This window comes from Saimiri boliviensis, chromosome 7, assembly GCF_048565385.1.
Source record: "Saimiri boliviensis isolate mSaiBol1 chromosome 7, mSaiBol1.pri, whole genome shotgun sequence".
NCBI lineage: Eukaryota > Metazoa > Chordata > Mammalia > Primates > Cebidae > Saimiri > Saimiri boliviensis.
In genome coordinates, this window is record NC_133455.1 from 78,468,388 (window position 1) to 78,486,448 (window position 18,061).

General features: G+C 39.4%; 1 long non-coding RNA gene across 2 annotated transcripts in view; it reads left to right on the forward strand.

Moving 5' to 3' along the window:
* Nucleotides 1–2: 2 nt before the first annotated feature.
* Nucleotides 3–18,061, forward strand: part of LOC141585142 (uncharacterized) — an 85,946-nt gene continuing 67,887 nt past the window's right edge. For both annotated transcript variants that reach the window (XR_012518476.1, XR_012518477.1), the window contains exons 1-2: nucleotides 3–92; nucleotides 1,423–1,540. This is a non-coding gene — a long non-coding RNA (uncharacterized LOC141585142). The remainder of the gene's footprint in view (nucleotides 93–1,422; nucleotides 1,541–18,061) is intronic.

Consider the following 18,061-nt stretch of genomic DNA (forward strand, 5'->3'; position numbering starts at 1 on the left):
GGGCTTACGCACAAGCGTGCGTGCGCGCGGCGGGCTCGTGAGCGCGCCGCCGCCGGCGGCGGGACTGCTCCTGGGCCTTAGAGAAGACAAGGGTAAGGACCCAGGAAAGAGGGAGGTAGCGGTTCCTGAGCTCCTTAGGCGCTTCGGCTCCTGCAGCTCTGACTATTCCGACGTTCGGGGTAGAATAGGAGGCGGCCAATTCGCTGCTGTAAGGAACTGCCTGCGCACTGAGGTGAGCTGACAGGCCCCTCCCTGTGAGGTTTGTCAGCGCTGGTGACGTCACGCAAACGTGACGTCAGCTCTGGCGAGAGTCTCTTCCCTGTGCTCGCCAGGCGCCTCTCAGGGCCGGCCGGGAGATGGGCAGGTGCCTGGAGTTGTGCTCACACTCACAGCAGGTACCCTAGTCAGCCCTGACAGCTTCCTCACCAACTCCGGGAAGTGATACGTTGAGATTAGAAGACTGACGGGTAAAGGTCGACCTCTCCCCCGTTGCCTAGTTTTCATCATGTCGCACACCGTCGGTTAACTCTCACCTGTATCCCATTCTAGTCCTCCCGGGTCTGTGTTAGCCCAGCAGCTAACAAGCAGAGCCCCTGGCCCAAACTACATTATCCTTCCTTTTAAAAGTTTTCTCTTTTTTGAGACGGAGCCTCGCTCTGTCGCCCAGGCTGGAGTGCCATGGTGAGATCTCGCTTCTCTGCAGCCTCCACCTCCCGGGTTCAAACGATTTTCCTACCTCAGCCTCCCTAGTAGCTGGAATTACAGGCCAGCGCCACCACGCCTGGCTAATTTTCGTATTTTTAATAGAAACAGGGTTTCGCTATGTTGGCCAAGCTGTTCTCAAACTCCTAGCTCAAGCAATCTGCCCACCTCAGCCTTCCAAAGTGCTGGGATTACAGATGTGAGCCACCACACCTGGCCAGAATGAAGGATAAATTAATGTAAATTGTGCACGTTGTCATTTAGATTAATTACAAGTTCCTTTGACATTGAAGAAACCCCACGAACCCAGCTCATATGTATGTTTACTACTTTGAAACACTACCCACTACTCACTAGTTTTTTCCTTTATTCTTCTTGGTACATGCTTATGTTATGCTGCTTAGTCACACTATTTAATCACATATATTTACACGTCTCTTTTCCCAAGTGGTGAGATCCCTCGGGCATGCTAGAGTTTATTTACAGTTATCTTTACATATTGGACAGCGCAGCCCTGTTTGCTGAACAAATGAGAGAACTGCCTATTTTTGTCTTTTCTCAAACGAGCTGTTCTGCCATCATCACTACCTTTTAAAAGCCATCCCACCATTTTAATGAATAGATATTGTGCACCTGTTCCCTATACTCAAGAATGTGGTTGGATAAGATCAACCCTGTTAACAATGATACAAGGAAGATTTTTTTTTTTTTTTTTGACAGGGTCTCACTCTGTCCCCCAGGTTGAAGTGCAATGGTGCAACCTCATCTCACTGCAACCTCTGCCTCCCAGGCTCAAGTGATTCTCCTGCCTCAGCCTTCCAAATAGCTGGGATTACAGGTTAGTGCCATCACATCTGGCTAATTTTTGTATTTTTAATAGAGACAGGAATTCACCACATTGGCGAGGCTGGTCTTGAACTCCTGATCTCAAATGATCTGCCCGCCTCGAACTTCCAAAGTGCTGGAATTACAGGCATGAGCCACTGCATCCAGCTTCAAGGCAGATTTTTAAACATGACAAAGGTGAAAGAGCGTGAAGGGAGCAATCATCTTTTTGGAAGAATTAAGGAGGCTTCCTGGAGGAGAGTGTGATGATTCTTGATGAATAAACAGAAGTAATCAAAAAAAGTGTAGTACTATCATCAAAACCAACAGACAATGAAAGAGATTACAAAACTCATAAACATACCCACATAATATAAGAATTCCTTAATGAAGGTGGCATTATACACAAGTGGGGGAAGAAACCTATTCAATTAATAGTGAAGGAAACGTGATTAACCATGGGAAAAATTACCAATAGTCAAGAAACAGAAACAATGTGTCTGTCAATGAATGAGGAGATAAATAAAATGTTGTGTATACAGACAAGGTAATACTTGACCCATAAAAAGGAAGGAAATTGGACTGTCACCTTGTTTCCTGAAGAAAAAAAAGTGTAAAACATAAAACCAGAAACCAGAAAAAATACAAGTGACTGATCTAAAGATAGAGAATAACCTTCTAAATATAAAAGAATTGGAAAAACTTTAAAAGGACGAGATTGATTTGACTGTATAAAATACCTAACATAGATGATGGGTTGATGGATGCAGCAAACCACCGTGGCACATGTGTACCTATGTAACAAACCTGCACATTCTGCACATGTATCCCAGAACTTAAAGTATAATAAAAAAGAAAGCATGCCATCCTGGGGAAAAATATCTGTAATATATCACAGACAAAGGTTTAATGTACTTAACATATCAAGATCTCTTACCGGTAAAAATAAAAGGACTCAAATGTGTAAGTCCCAAAAGAAATACAGAACTCGTGGCCGGGCGCGGTGGCTCAAGCCTGTAATCCCAGCACTTTGGGAGGCCGAGGCGGGTGGATCACGAGGTCAAGAGATCGAGACCATCCTGGTCAACATGGTGAAACCCCGTCTCTACTAAAAATACAAAAAAAATTAGCTGGGCATGGTGGTGGGTGCCTGTAATCCCAGCTACTCAGGAGGCTGAGGCAGGAGAATTGCCTGAGCCCAGGAGGCGGAGGTTGCGGTGAGCCGAGATCACGCCATTGCACTCCAGCCTGGGTAACAAGAGCGAAACTCTGTCTCAAAAAAAAAAAAAAAAAAAAGAAATATAGAACTCAATTTATTTTTTAATGCTCAACCTCACTAGTAATTAAAGAAAAGCAAAATAAGCTATATTCTGTTTTTCATCTATAAAACTAGCAAAAGAAACTTTTATTTAAATTTATTTCAACAGTTTTTGGGGTACAGGTGGTTTTTGATTACATAAATAAGTTCTTTAGTACTAATTTCTGAGAGTTTTGGTGCACCTGTCACCTGAGCAGTGTACAGTATACACAATGTGAAGTCTGTTATCTCTCACCCCCCTCTCACCCTTCCCTGCAAGTCCCCAAAGCCCATTATATCATGCTTATGCCTTTGTGTTCTCATAGGTTCACTCCCCCAAAAAAATATTAAGTGCTGATAAATGTGCAATAAACATCTCTCCATTTTCCCCACCCCCCAGACCCTGGCAGTCATGATTCTACTCTCTGTTTCTGTGAGTTCAACCTTTTTAGATTGCTCATATAAGTGAGATCATACAATATTAGTCTTTTTGTGTCTGGCTTATTTCACCTAATGTAACATCCTCCAGTTTTATCCATGTTGTCACAAATGGCAGGATTTCCTTCCTTTTTATGGGTTAAGTATTACATTGTCTGTATACACAACATTTTATTTATCTCCTCATTCATTGACAGACACATTATTTCTGTTTCTTGACTATTGGTAATAATCCTTTGGATATAAAGGCACAAATGGAGTTGCTGGATCATATGATAATTCTATTTTTAATTTTTTGAGGAACCTCATACTATTTTTCCATAATGGCTATATCAATTTATATTACCACCAGCAGTGTACAAGGGTTCCTGTTTCTCTACACCCTCAGCAACAGTTGCTATTGCTTGTAATTTTTTTTTTTTAATAGAGACAGTCTTGCTGTGTTGCCCAGGCTGGTCTCAAACTTTTGGTCTCAAGTGGTCCTCCCACCTCAGCCTCCCAAAGTGCCAGGATTATAGGCATGAGCCAACCCACCTGGCCATTTTTGGATAATAGCCATTCTAACAGGTGTGAGATGGTATGTTACGGTTTTGACTTGTATTTTCCTGATGATCAGTTACATTGAGTTTGTTTTAATGTATCTGTTGGCCATTTTTATGTCTTCTTTTTTTTTTTGAGGCGGAGTTTCACTCTTGTTACCCAGGCTGGAGTGCAATGGCGCAATCTTGGCTCACTGCAACCTCCGCCTCCTGGGTTCAAGCAATTCTCCTGCCTCAGCCTCCCAAGTAGCTGGGACTACAGGCGTGTGCCACTATGCCCAGCTAATTGTTGTATTTTTAGTAGAGATGGGATTTCACCATGTTGACCAGGATGGTCTTGATCTCTTGACCTTGTGATCCACCCGCCTCGGCCTCCCAAAGTGCTGGGATTACAGACATGAGCCACCGCACCCGGCCTCATTTTTATGTCTTCTTTGGAAAACTGTCTATTCACATCCTTTGCCCAATTCTTAATTGGGCTATTTGTTTTCCTGCTATTGAGTTATATGAGTTCATTACATATTTTGGATATTAACTCCTTACCAGATATATGGTTTGCAAATATTTTCTCCCATTGCATAGGTTACCCTTTCATTTTGTTAACTGTTTCCTTTGCTTTGTGGAAGATTTTTAGTTTGATGTAGTCCAACTTGTTTATTTTTGCTTCTGTCACCTGTACTTTGGGGTGCATATCTGAAAAATCATTGCCAAGACCAATGTCAAGTGGCTTTCCCCCTATATTTTTTTTTCTAGGAGTTTTATAATTTCAGGTCTGATAGTTACATCTTTAACCCATTTTAATTTAATTTTGTGGAGGGTGTAAGGTAAGGGCATAATTTTACCCTTTTGCAGGTAGATACCTTAGATACCTAGTTTTTCCAACACTATTTATTGAAAAGGCCATCCTTTACCTATTGTATATTCTTGGTGACCATGTCAAGGATTAGTTGGCCATTTATGTGTGAGTTTATTTTTAAGCTCCATATTCTTTTATATTGGTCTTTGTGTTTGTTTTTATACCAGTACCATACTGTTTTAATTAATATAGCTCCGTAATACAATTTGAAATCAGGGAGCATGATATCTCTAGCTTTGTTGTTCTTTCTCAAGATTTCCGTGATTATTTGAGGTCTTTTGTGTTTCCATATGAATTTTGTGATTGTTTATTTCTGTGAAGAAAAATGCCATTGGACGTTTGATAGGGATCACATTGAATCTAGATTGCTTTGGAGAGTATAGACATTTTAATGATACTAAGTCTTCCAATCTGTAAGCATATCTTTCAATTTATTTGTGTCTTCATTTTCTTTCATCAGTGACATAGCTTTTAGCATACAAATTTTTCACCTCTTTGGTTAAATTTATTCCTAAGTATTGTATTGTTTTTGATGCTATTATAAATGAGATGTTTTCTTAATTTCTTTTTAGGTGGTTTATTGTTAGTGTATAGAAATACAGCCAATTTTCATTTGTTGATTTTGTATCCTGCAACTTTGCTAAATTGGTTTATTAGTTCTAATAGTTTCTGGTGGAATCTTTAGGGCTTTTTTTTTTGAGACAGAATTTTGCTTTGTCACCCAGGCTGGAGTGCAGTGGCACCATCTTGGCTCACTGCAACCTCCACCTCCCAGGTTCAAGTAATTCTTCTGTAGGGCTTTATTTTCTTTTTCTTTCTTTCTTTTTATTTGGAGACAGGGTCTCACTCTGTCACCCAGGTTAGAGTGCAGTGGCATAATCACAGCTCACTGCAGCTTTGACCACCTGGGCTTAGGCAGTCCTCAGCCTCTGAAATACCTGGGACTACAGGCCCATGCCACCACACTCAGCTAATTTTTTTTTTTTTTTTTTTTTTTTTTTGTAGAGACAAATGTTGCTATGTTGCCTAGGCTGATCTAGAACTCTTAAGCTCAAGAGATCCTCCTGCCTTGACTTTCCAAAGCGCTGAAGTTATAATCATGAGCCACTGTGCCCAGCTGGGTTTTCTATATATAAGACTATGTCATATGCAGAGACAATTTAACTTCTTTTCTGATTTGGATGACTTATATTTCTTTTTCTTGCCTAATTACTTTGATGTATTCCTTCTTAACTAATTTGTTGAGGGTTTTTATCATGAAAGATGTTGAATATTATTAAATGATTTTTCTTGCATCTACTGAATTGATCATATGATTTTTATACTTTGTTTTGTTAATGTGAAATATCACATTTGTTGATTTGCATATGTTAAACTATCCTTGCATCTCAGGAATAAATCCTACTTGATGTTAGTGTATGATACTTTTAATGTGGTACTGAACTTAGTTTGCTAATATTTTGTTGATTGGCCTATACTTTTCTTTTCTTGTAGTATCTTTATCGGGCTTTGATGTGGGGTTAATGCTGGCCTTAAAAGATGAGTTTGGAAGTGTTCCTTTCTCTTCAATTTCAAATGCTTGGTAGAATTCACCCATGAAGCTATGTGGTCTGTCAGAGGAAGACCTCAAAAAATTAGTTAAAAACTCGAGTCTTTCCTCTCCACAGGAATCTTGAGTAAAAGGTGAAAATTTATATGACCTGAAAACAAGTGAGAATATTGCTGAGCTTTTCTTTATTGGGAAGTTTTTGGTTACTGCATCAATCTCCTTACTCATAATTGATCTGTTCTGATTTTCTGTTTCTTTGTGATTCAGTCTTGGTAAGTTGTGTGTTTCTAGAAATAATAGTACTACCTTGAACTTAACAGATGTTCATTAAATATTTAATTGACTGATTCTTCTTGTCTCATAAGAATGGTATAAGAAAATACATGGTGTTATGACATGTCAAGCTGTTAAAACATTGAAGTTATAAAGTGAGAAGTTACTTGGAATGGTTCAGTCCATGAGCAGGATATTTTGTATAGCAGCAATAACTGTTTGTTTATTTTTATTTTTTTAGAGGCAGGGTCTTGCTGTATTGCCCAGGCTGGTCTCAAACTCCTGGACACATGTGATCTTCCTGCCTTGGCCTTCCAAAGTGCTGGGATTACAGGCATGAGCCACCGCACCTGGCTCATTATTTGTTATTGGTGATATATTAGATATGTATTGCTGCATAATGAATAACCTCAAAACACAGTGGCTTAAAACAATAAAAATCATTTATTATCTCTCACAATTTCTGTGAGTTGGCAATTCAGAAGTGGATCAGTTGGGCAGTTCTATGTCAGTCTTTTATAAAGTTGCAGTCAGATGTTGGCAAGGTCTGTGGTCATCTAAAGTCTTGACTAGAGCTGGAGAATCCTCTTATACAGTGATTCTCTCACATTCTTGGCAGCTTGGCATGAGCTATTGGCCACCGGGCTCTCCACAGGATACTTGAGTGTCCTCACAGTGTGGTAACTGGCTTATCCTGGAACTAGTGGTTCAGAGACCAAAGCAGGAGCTGCAATGCCTTTTATCACTTAGCCTCAGAATTCACACATCACCTCTGCCATATTCAGGGCCACCCTTGATTGAATTTGAGCAGGAGGCTAGTGAAGGGCCTGAATGCTAGGATGCAGGGACCCCTGGAGGTTATCTTAGAGGCTGGCTCCCACAGATGATGACATTTTCAACATAGAGAATTATCTGTCTTCCTAAAAATATCAGAGGATGGAAGCCTTAAGCTGCTCTTTAAGTAATATTATATTACTCAAGAAGCTGTTTCTTAATTTCAGGCAAAATTTATCTTACATTAGAAAAACAATGCTGCTCAAGACCATTGATTTGGTATTGTTCTTTATGGGTCTTTGAAAATAACCCTAGTGACAATGCCAGTGAAAAAAACATTTTAGTTGTAACAACCCATTTTGGGGACAAAAGGACTTTAAGAACAAAGCAAGGCATTCATTCTTTCATTTATTCAATCAACAATGGACTACATTGAAAACATTTTTAGAGACAAGGTCTCGCTCTGTCACCCAGGCTGGAATGCGGTGCTGTAATCATAGCTCACTGCAGCCTCACTCCTGGGCACAAGGGATCCTGATCCTGCCTCAGCCTCCTCAGTAGTTAGGACTATAGGCACATGTCATTGTGCCTGGCTGATTTTTAAGATTTATTTTATAGCTCTGGAGTCTTGCTATGTTGCCCAGGCTTGTCTTGAGTTCCTGACCTCAAGCAGTCCTCCTACCTCAGCCTTCCAAAGTTCTGAGATTACAGGCATGAGACACTGTACTGGCTTGGATGAAATTTTATTTATGGTCAATATATACAAAGTAACATATACCAAAAATGATTTTACAGTTTAAATGACTATGCCAATTAATTACTATCTAAAATTGATATTATTTGGGCTTGCTTCCCATTTTCTGATCAATTTTCTGGATGTAATACTAACAATCAAAGTGTCATTGATGTAGCCATGTACTTCATGTATCTTTTAATATAGTATTTTTTCAGTCTTTGAGATGAGGTCTCACTATGGTGCCCAGGCTGGTCTCAAACTCCTGAGCTCAAGCAGTCCTCCCGCCTCTGTGTCCCAAAGTGTTAGAATTACAGGTGTGAGCCACCACACCCAGCCAGGTGCTTTATATATGATTGATCTTCCTGTAAGTCTTCAAGGTAGGTGTACTTATAACCACTTGATTATGGACAAATGGGGGCTCCAAAAAATTAAGTGGCTTGTCCAAATACACAGAACCAGTAATTGGTAAGGCTAAGATATAAACCAAGGTTTGTGTAGCTTTCCTCCATAAACCTGGCTGCTGTTAGTGAGTTGTCCACATACATACAGGCTTCCCACCGAGTAGTAAGAGATTTCCACTTGTTTTTCAGGCAATGTCAAATTGTTTCTGCAGTTATCTTTCTAACTATATCAACAGCGTGGTTGAAAGATACTATTTCAGGGAGAAGGCTTCTTTGACTTACCAAAAGGAATCAAATATTTGATATAGAACAGACTTTTTCATTTTTTTTTCAGGTTGTTTGCTAAAAGTACCACACAATTAGCAATACATTATTACATTATATAGCTCTTTAACATCTAACTTTTTTTTTTTTTGAGGCGGAGTTTTTGCTCTGTCACCCACTCTAGAGTGCAATGGCATAATCTTGGCTCACTGCAACCCCTGTCTCCTGGGTTCAAGCCATTCTCCTGCCTCAGCTACCTAAGTAGATGGGATATAGGCATGCTCCACCACATCCAGCTAATTTTTGTATTTTTAGTAGAGATGGGGTTTCACCATGTTGGCCAGGCTGGTTACGAACTCCTGACCTCAAGTGATCAGTGCACTCAGATTCCCAGAGTACCTGGATTACAGGTGTGAGCCACCGTACCTGGCCAGCATCGAACTTTCAGCTAAATTACTTTTCCTTTTATACGACAAAACACGTGCAAATAAACACACTCTTTTTTACACTTAATTAGCTCTTCTCATTTTGTTTTTCTACGTATCTAATTATAATGAGATTTAAAAATCAAGATTAGGGAATTATACAAAGCAGCATATAATTAGTAAGATGTATAATTCAGATTAGTAAGAAACTAATCCAAGCTTCAAGACGGAAATAATATTTTAAATCTGTTCTCTAAATTACCGTTGCCCAGTGTTGCTCCCAAGCCACACTTTCAGACATGGTAGCCACTAGCAACATGTGGCTGTTTCATTTTAAATGAATTTAAAATGAAATAAAATTTTAAAAATTTACTTCTTAGTTGTGTTAGTCACATTTCAGTCATTCAGTAGCCTCCTGTGGCTAGTGACTGCTATATTAGATGGCACAGATATAGAGATTTTCATCACTGGTCAGGCACGGTGGCTTATGCCTGTAATCCCAGCACTTTGGGAGGCTGAGGCAGGTGGATCATGAGGTCAGGAGTTCAAGACTATCCTAACCAACATGGTGAAGCTCTGTCTTTACTAAAAATACAAAAAATTAGTGGGATGTGATGGCATACACCTGTAATCCTAGCTACTCAGGAGGCTGAAGCACAAGAACTGCTTGAACCTGGGAGGCAGAGGTTGCAGTGAGCCAAGATCATGCCACTGCACTCCAGCCTGGGTGACAGAGCGAGACTCCATCTCAAAAAAAAAAAAAAAAAAAAGAAAGAAAGAAAAGAAAAGAAATTGTCATCACCACAAAACTTTCTATGGGACAGTGCTGGAAAGAAACTGTTATAAGGAAGACTTTCACAGATCAGATAAACCAAAATGAACAGCAAGATCCATGTGTTATTTTAAATCCTTTTTCACACTGTCATTCTTTTTGACAATGTATACATTTATGTTTTCTTTTTAAATTATATATATGTATACGTCAAGTACTCAGTAACTTTACCTATGATTATTTTGAATTTAGAAAGAAATTTGTGTGTGTACCTATATATATAGATTTCTTTCTAAATACAAAATAATAATATATAAATATATTGAGTATTTAGTAAATTACAGGAGTTGTGCTAAGTGCTTTACATGATTGACTCATTTAATCCTTAGTACAGTGTTATGCTCATTGTGAAAAATTTGGAAAACATAAAGCATATGTAGAAAAATTTGGAAAAATAGAGCATATAAAGAAAATAAAGCATATAGAAAAATAAAGCATATTAATTCCTAAACCAAGATCATCACTGTTGACATTTCTAGTGGATGCTGTGGTATGCTGCCCAGATCCCAAGATACAGCTACCAGGAAAATTGGCTGTTGCTGGCTCATAGTTTAATTCCTCTCTAAAACTGTCTTCAGTGGAGGTAACTGCCTCACCCAACGTTCCCTTCCTTGAATCAGCCGAGATCCAATGACTGGTTGGTTGTGGAGGTACAAGGTATTGACTCAATTGGCACAATCTGGGACATCCCAGCTTTCGAGTGTCCCATGAGATAAGTTAAAGCTCCTGTGGCAGCTGCCCTGCAATTTACCCTCTCCCTCTGCCCAGTCCTGCCCCTGCTTCCCTTACAGGTGCTATTCCTGAGAGTTCTCACCAGTAAATCACTTGCATATAAACCTCTACTTCAAAGTCTGTTTCCAGAAAAACCCAACTGAAGTCAACATTTTGGAATACAAGTTCCATTTTTTTTCTTTTTGCATCTGTCCATTTAAAATTTTTAAATATGTATTTATTTTGCTCTAAAAAATTAGAAATTTTCTTATTATTTTACAGTAAATGTTTAGTTGATAATGTTTTATGGATAATTTAGCATGTAACTATCTGCAACAGTATTTTTCTAGGTAGGGTCTTGCTCTGTTGCTCAGGCTGGAGTGCAGTGGCATGATCTCAGCTCACTGCAACCTCCGCCTCCCAGGTTCAAGCAATTCTCATGCCTCGGCCATGTGAGTATGTGAGTAGCTGGGATTACAGGCATGTACCACCATGCCCAGCTAATTTTTGTATTTTTAGTAGAGATCAGGTTTTACCATGTTGCCTGGGCTGGTCTCAAACAATTGGTCTTACATCCTCGTCTCATATGATCAGCCCTCCTCAGGCTCCCAAAGTACTGGTATTACAGGTGTGAGCCACCACATCTGGCCCACAACACAATTTTTAACAGCCACCTGGGATTTATATGGCACATGACACTCAGTTAATCTTGTATTGTTGGATATTTTGGTATTTCCTGGTTAACCCTAAAACTTAGCAGAGAAGCCCCATTCCCAAATCCCTTCTCAGTAGCCTACCTCTACAATATCTAGGAATATTTAGTTTTTTAGCCTCACTTACAAGTTCCAGCCATTGAGAAATAAGCCTCACTTACAAGTTCCAGCCATTAAGAAATAAGCTCAAGTTTTGTGAGAGTTGACAGGGAAGTTCCAGGACACATTTTGCCTTCCAGATAAAATGGGACAGCCCAAACTGCTATCATCTCTTACCTATTTCTTTTTGGTAAGGAATGAGATGTTCAGAGTTATTGTACCCATTTTTCATCCATGAGAGAAAAGTCAAGAAATTAGATACTTGGCTTTGACAAGATCACTGCACATTTAAACCAATTTTAGCAACCACCTATCTCTGGATTTCTTGACATGATGAATAAAATAAGTATCTTTTTAATCTACTGTGTTTGGCAACTTAAATGTCACTATTCCTGACATTCATAATTTGAAGTATGCTGTGATAAACATCATTGTGTGTAAATACTTGGATAGCAACAATGTAACATAGAAGTCAGAGAATTAGGACCCTACATTTTCAGCATATTTTCTGCTTGACCTTGTGCAGCTCTGTCCCTAACCTTCCCTCCCATTTTACTTTTCTTGTGGGAACCAGAAAAATAATGTACATAAGTCTCTCCAAAATTTTGTTTCCATAAGCCATCTTGGATAAATAATTTTATCATATGTGCTAAATCTCAGGAATAGGAATTTTGACAGTGAGGCAATCAGTCATTTTCCATAAATATTTTTTAGATTTTTAAAAATCTCATTAATATTGATAAGCCAACCTATTTAGCTTCTCCAATTGTGTACTTCCAAAGGCAATAGTGGTTGGAAGAGGAAACAGACTTTATATAAGTCAGAACCTTATCTCTTCAAATAGGATGTTATAGTAAATGCATCAGAGCCTTGCAGATTCTGTTCACATCCAATTGAACAGAATCTGCAAGGCTTTTTGGAGCAAGTTTTGTGTGAACTGAGTTGCATTCTAGACCAAGCCTTGGATTAACTCTCCATGTACTTCCTGGAAATCATTCCGGTCTCCAGGGTTGGGATGTTTTATTTCCTCAGAATAAGCATGAAGCATCAAAGAAACCGAACTGAACTACCATTTGAAATAAAAATTAACAGTGGTAAATTGGAAAATAGATCTTGAAATTGTGTTTAATTTCAGCTTTCTAGTGGCAGACAATTAATAATGAAAACCTGAATCTAATGAGTCCACCTCCATATCTCCCACTTACCCAGTTTTGAGGCTGCTTCTAATTCTACAGCTCCAGAAACCTTGAGTTGGCTGGTTCTGGCTCAAAGATAAGGGAATGCTTTTGGATGTTGTAGAGGATCAGAATATCCAGTTCTGAAGCATCCAAGACAGATGTTTTGACTCATTACCACTAGTGTCTTTAGGACAGAAGATGGTTCCAGATCTGGCCAGACTGCCAGCAATTTGCTGTAGACTAGACTTTCATTCATGGACAGAGATTAAAACGACACTAGCACAATCAACAGAGTGAAAAGCAACCTACAGAATGGAAGAAAATATTTGTAAATTCTGTATCTGGTAAGAGCTCAATATCTGGAACATAAAAAAAAGAACTCCTGCAACTCAACAAAAAAGTTCTGATTTTAAAATGAGCAGGGGACTTCAGTAGACTTTTATGTAAAGAAGATATACTAATGGCCAACAAGCATATGAGAAGATAGATGCTCAACATTACAAATCATTAGGGAAATGCAAATCAAAACTACAATTAGGTACTACCTCACACCTATTAGGCTAGTCAAATAAAAAAATAACAGGTATTGGCATGGATGTAAAGAAATTGGAACCTTTGCACACTGTTGGTAGGAATGTAAAATGGTGCAGCCGTTATGGAAAACAATATGGAGGTTCATCAAAAAATTAAAAATAGAACTACCAATAATTCTACTTCTGGGCATATATCTAAAAGAATTGAAAACAAGTTCTTGAAGAGAGACTCCTATACCCTTGTTCATAACAGCATTATTTGCAATATCCAAGAGGCAGAAGCAGCCCAAATGTCCATCAAGGAATGAATGAATGAAGAAAAATGTTACATACATGCAGTGGAGTATTATTCAGCCTTAAAAAGGAGGAAATCCTATTACATACTACATGTGTGACCCTTGAGGATATTATGCTAAGTGAAATAAGCCAGTCACAAAAAGACAAATGTTATGTCACTTATATGTAGTAACTACAGTAATCATTAATAGAGACAGAGAGTTGAATGGTGGTTACCAGGGACTGGCTGGAAGGGGAGAATGGGGAGTTGTTTAATGGATATAGAGTTTCAGTTTTACACAGTGAAAAGGTTCTGGAGATCTGCTGCACAACAATGTGAATATGCATAACACTACTGAACTGTACACTTAAGTGGTTTTTTTAACCATCATAAAATTATTTTTTTAATGGAATGGGCATCCAAGTTGGGTAGGCAAGGAACAGTTTATTTGCCTGAATTATGTTGCCTCCTCTCATCAACTATTGATCCCACCGCAGGATTTGGTGTGTGTCTTAGTATGATAACATCATTAAACATATCTTAAACATACCTTTTTGTGTGTGTGAGACAGGATCTTGCTCTGTCACCCAGGCTGGAGTGAAGGGGCATGATCTTGGCTCAGTGCAACCTCCACTCCCAGGTTCAAGTGAGTCTCCTGCCTCCGCCTCCCAAGTAGCTAGGACTACCACCATGCCTGGCTAATTTTTGTATTTTTTGAGTAGAGACAGGGTTTCATCATGTTGGCCAGACTGGTTTTGAGCTCCTGACCTCAAGTGATTTGCCCACCTTGGCCTCCCAAAGTGCTGGGATTACAGGAGTGAGCCACTGCACCCAGCCTCATTAAGTATATCTTGTTTTTAAACATGTGAGTTATTTTCCTTCAGTATTTTAATTTTTCAACATTTCATCATGCTCTTTTGACATCTCATCAACACTCTATCAAAGTCAACAAACTATACCTTATGGGCTAAATCTGGCTTGCAGGGTTTGGGAATGGTTTTTATATTTTTAAAGGGTTATTTTAAAAGATGAGAAAGAAGAGGAGTAGGAAGGAAGAAGAGGAAGAAGGAGGAAAAAACATCATATGGGGTTCTGTTACCCAGGCAGGAAAGCTGAAAATATTTATACCCTGTCTTTTTGCAGGAAAAGTTTGCTAGTTTACTGACCCTTGAAAACTATATAGCACATTTTGCATTTTTGGTATTCTGTTGGTGTATTGGGTGCATGAAATAGAACCACTCAAACTATTTTCAGCAAAAATGGATTTAATACAGTTTATCAGAAGCTTACAAAATCATTGGAAAGGATAAAGGAATGGTCACTGCTGCCAGCCCAGAGGTAGGACCTAGACACTGAAATACTGCTGCAGAAGTGCCCAATGTGTCCACAACTGGTTTTCTAGCAGAAACAAAACATAACTTGCCTAGGATCAACCTTCCAAGTACATCTAATTGGCAGAAGCATAACCATACCTACGGGACATGAGGGAAATGTGTTTTTTCCTTCTTTAACCTCTGTATACAAAGAAAGCACACTAGAAGATTGGAATGGCTGAGAGCCAGAGACAGTCCAGAGTACCCGACACAGCAGGTTTGCTGCTTTAGGCTCTATTCAGCTCTTCTCATCTTTGGCCAGCTCCTTATTCTTTCATTTGAGCAACCTTCCCTGACACTCCCTTCCCTACCTCCACCCTTAGTGGATTAGATGCCCGTTCATAACCTTTCATAGCTCTTAGCCCTACCTCTACAATGTGTATATCACTCCATGTCACAATGGCTTAATTTATTGCCGCTGCTTCCACTAGACTGGCTCTTTGCATGCAGAAACTCAGTCTTACTCATCATTGTCGGTAATTGGTGTGTATTTGTTGTGAATGATAAATAGTTTATATATTATAACATCCCAAATAGCATTTCTTCTCTTATTTTCTTTGTTCCACATGACTGTGCACTGACACCTGTATACAGTGAAAGCTCAGTAAATGTTGTTAATTGACTGGCCTCCTTTTTTGTCAGGGCAAAGAGAAGTTCCACCAGTACTCTATATGTGTGTGTGTGTTTGACTCCTTGTGTGTCTATATAGGTTAATAAATGTAATACAACAGCTAATATTTAAACAGTTTCAACATGCTAAGTAATACATGAAGCAGTTGGTACATTATTACCTAATTAAATCCTCACAATTATCCTATTAAGTTGATATTTTTATTCTCATTTTATAGATGAAGAAACTTAAGGTAAGTAGCTTGTCCACTCTTACACAGTAAGTGTAAGAACTAGGGCTCACATGGAGGTCTGGCTAATACCAAATTTGTACTCTTAACCATTATGATGATGATGATTGTGATAATGATGACAGCTAATAGTACCAGACATGGTGCTAGGTATTTTTCATGTATTATCTCAAGCTACATGTTACCTTGCCTAGAACTGATGCTTAATAGTTGTTACGTGCGACAAGATAAACAAAGTTCTTGATACTCATGATATATTTCTGGCTCTGCCGCTAATTCACTTTGTGACCTCAAGTAAACTACTAACTCTCTGGGCTACAATTTTCTCCTCTACAAAACAGAGAATAATCTTTTTTTTTTTGAGACGGAGTTTCGCTCTTGTTACCCAGGCTGGAGTGCAATGGCGCGATCTCGGCTCACCGCAACCTCCGCCTCCTGGGTTCAGGCAATTCTCCTGCCTCAGCCTCTTGAGTAGCTGGGATTACAGGCACACGCCACCATGCCCAGCTGATTTTTTGTATTTTTAGTAGAGACGGGGTTTCACCATGTCGACCAGGATGGTCTCGAACTCTCGACCTCGTGATCCACCCGCCTCGGACTCCCAAAGTGCTGGGATTACAGGCTTGAGCCACCGTGCCCGGCAAGAATAATCTTTATAATACTTCTAGTTCAAAAAATCTAGAACTCTACAGATAAATTCTACTTAGTTTTTCATTCCGTCATTATTATTTCCGTGTGGTAAGATCTTACCCTATAAATTCTAAGCTCCTATAGGATCTCAATTTTGTTTTATAGTTTTCTTTCATGGTACCTGGTCTGGTGTTCTGCACAATATGTAACAGGCTTATGGTAAGTGTGTACAAAGATATATAGAAAGAGACTGAAATGTGTCCAAGGGGAAATATGCATTCTCACAAGAATCTGTGCTTATCGTCACATGGTATATTCCTTTGGGGATGATATTCAGATGTAATTTAGGGCTGCCACAGAGAAATCAGCACTCAGAACCTTTGGAATCCTTTTCTCTTTCTGTACTCACCGATAAGAGTCTTATCCTTAAAGCAGAGCTGTGGTCACTGCCCAAGCAGCTACTCTTGAGACTGAATGCAGAAGATTTCTTTCATGCTGAGTGCAGGCAAAAGGGTATTGGCCTGTGGATAATGGCAGATAAGGAAGGAGTGTTCTAGAGGGAACCAGCCCCTTCTCTCTCTTTTTCCACCCCCACCACCATCGCTTACAGGGGAATCAGAAAATTCCAAATCATTTCATAGCTTTCCCAAGTTACACATGAAGAGTTAATGCCTGATCTATGAATTGTATGAATCACCTCTGTATGGAAACTGATACTAAGAACCATTCATCTGACAGGGAAAATGCTACATATTTAAAAAAAAAAAACAAAACAGAACACAGAACTCTAACCTGTTCATATGTGCATCTGTGTATTTCTTAGTAACTGTCACCATGGTAGCAAGGCAGTTTGACAAGAATGCCTTTTTAGCACAGTACATACAAAGGAGAAAGATGAATAGCTAATCATGTACTTACTATCTTATACCTTTATTTTTTTATTTATTTCCCTTTATTTGTGTTGATCCTAAATCCATAGCTATTGGCCTCTGATACTTCTCTTCCTCAAGCATCAAGTACAGTGCTAGAAATATAATAGGCACTAAAACATGTATGGTTATTGACAGAATTAAATGAATGGTATTTCTGGCCAGGCACAGTGGCTCAGCACTTTGGAAGGCCAAGGCTGGCAGATCACTTGAGCACAGGAGTTCGAGAACAGCTTGAGCAATATAGCAAAACCCTATCTCTACAAGAAAAATACAAAAGGTAGCCAGGCATGGTGTCACGCCTGTGGTACGAACTACTCAGGAGTCTGAGGTAGGAGGATCACCTGAGCCCAGGGAAATTGAGGCTGCAGTGAGCCATGACTGCACCACTATACTCCAGGCTGGGCAACAGAGTGAGACCCTGTCTCAGGGGGAAAAAAAAAAAAAAAAAAAAAAAAAAGGTATTTCTGCTGTGTCTTCCTTTCTAAGCCAGAGAGAGAGAGAGTCACTCAGAATTTGATTGTAAAAAATGGCTCCAGAGGGGTGTGGTAGCGTACACTTATAATCCCCTGCATTTTGGGAGTCTGAGGGAGGAGGATCACTTGAGGCCAAGAGTTCCAGACCAACCTGGGCAACATAGTGATACCCTGTCTCTTAAAAAAAAAAAAAAAAAAAGTTTTAATTAGCTAGGCATGATGGCATATGCCTGTAGTTCTAGCTACTGGGAGGCTAAAGTAAGTGGTAAGTAAAATAGCAAGTAAATTCACATTCATCAGTGAGGATATTGAAAGCCCAGAAGCTTTGTGTGAGGACTTACAGTGACAAGTTTTGCAGCAGTTCCTGAAGT